Source organism: Amphiprion ocellaris, chromosome 19 (genome assembly GCF_022539595.1).
Source record: "Amphiprion ocellaris isolate individual 3 ecotype Okinawa chromosome 19, ASM2253959v1, whole genome shotgun sequence".
Taxonomy (NCBI): domain Eukaryota; kingdom Metazoa; phylum Chordata; class Actinopteri; family Pomacentridae; genus Amphiprion; species Amphiprion ocellaris.
The window spans coordinates 29,175,047-29,176,753 of record NC_072784.1 but is presented as its reverse complement, the minus strand read 5'-3'; the positions used below and the strand labels follow the sequence as shown (position 1 = coordinate 29,176,753).

Genomic DNA, 1,707 nt, shown 5'->3' with positions numbered 1-1,707 from the left:
TGGACCTCGGGATAGATATTCACACGAGTGGAGGAGGGGAGACGAGGGAGTCCCAGTGAACCAATGAGGACGGACCCACGGACACGGATGTGCTATAAAATAGATCCGGGGGACATTTTCTGCACAAGTCCGCACATTGGAAGCATGCTTCTTCCAGTCAGGGCAGCTATCTGCGGAGGATTAGCACTGAATATGATTGTAAATTTAAAGTCATCCATTTTTTCTAGTCATTATTATTATTGTTACTATACATGACTGGATCTTGCAGTTATATTGTATTGGGTATGAATTTTGCACAGCTTTTATCTTGTGCATGTTGGAACAGCCTGACTAGGCCGCATCGATGTGGAAAAACACAAAAATGAAGGTAAGATTTTAAAGTTTTTCCTCAAAAATCACAATATAACTGAAATAATTACCCCCTTTTTAATGCATTATTTTCTTTTTTTATACAAAGCTGCTGATGAACTAGTGTTTCTGCACGTCCACGTGGGTCCCACATGAAGCTTTATTATTATGGTGAGTATTTCCTATAAATAAGGTTTATTCCCTTCAATTGGTTCATTAATGATGATTTTTCGTGCGTTAGACTTCTGATATTAAAATGAAGTCAACTTGATGTCTGATTTGAGCCACTATCACATGCTCATCTGTTTTTTCATTCAACATTCCAACTCATTCAGTTTGTCCTTTTCATTCAGGAGCCGGATCTGTGAACTAAAGCACAGTAAGTATTTTTATTTTTAATTTTTAAGGGTTGTGAATGATGATCATGATGCGTTAGACTTCTGAGAAATACTGAAGACAAAATAGATCTGATACAACCCAAAGATTACATTTTTAAATTGTGTTTTTTTTTGTTTTTAAATAAATGAGCTTATTCAAGTTGTTTTCTTCTTTAGGGATCCGATTGCTGAAGAAATGGATTAAGGTGACACTCGAATAAACACGTTTTTCTGTTATTTTCCTGTTCATTTTTCAATAAAGCATTAATCCACAATCCTAAATGTCGTTTATTTATTCCTTATTCTTACTTTAAGTGCTTTGGTAAAATGTGTTTTCAGGCACTTTTTGAACCTGAACGGCCTTTTCCTTGGCCGTTCACACAGGTCAAAACTAGTGCGAAATCATGACATCTTGTTATAACTGGGGTTTCTTGGCTTTTTCACCAAGTCTCTCTTTTAAGGCAAGACACAGAATCTAAACACAGATCAGAATGTGGATATTTTTTTAGGTGGACACATAGAAAGAAATTTGAGGGGTGGGTGACAAATTAAAGGTTTCTAAATGGATTTATGAGCATAAAAATGATGTAAATTATATGTTTTGGCCTCTACACTCAACAGATTTCAACCCAATTAAACATCCATTTAAGGTTTGTTGACATTTGGTAGACAACTTTTTTCAATATCATCATAAAAACACCAAATGAGGGAATGTATTTTGGAAAAATGGTACTAAATCTCTCCAGCAGGGTTCCAGAAACTTGGAGAATCAATACGAAGGCACAGTGGAGATGTTTTGGAAACACAAGGTGGCGAAACGTCATACTAAAAAACTCCTATGTTGGTTTTTGCTTTAATTTGTGTCTATTTGACTGCTATTTTAAGATTCGAATAGCATTTTTTTGAATATTTAACGTAGCAGCTGCAACAATTCAATGATTTTCAAATTTTTGACCACCAAAAGTTCCTTTAAATCAGTTTT

At 35.1% G+C, this 1,707-nt stretch overlaps 1 long non-coding RNA gene across 1 annotated transcript; it reads left to right on the top strand.

Annotated features, from left to right (window-relative positions):
* The first annotated feature begins 110 nt into the window (after positions 1-110).
* On the top strand, positions 111-1,000 carry LOC111566520 (uncharacterized). Its single transcript, XR_002745996.3, has 4 exons — positions 111-367; positions 458-519; positions 702-727; positions 903-1,000. It is a non-coding gene; the product is annotated as an uncharacterized LOC111566520 (long non-coding RNA).
* The last annotated feature ends 707 nt before the right edge of the window (positions 1,001-1,707 follow it).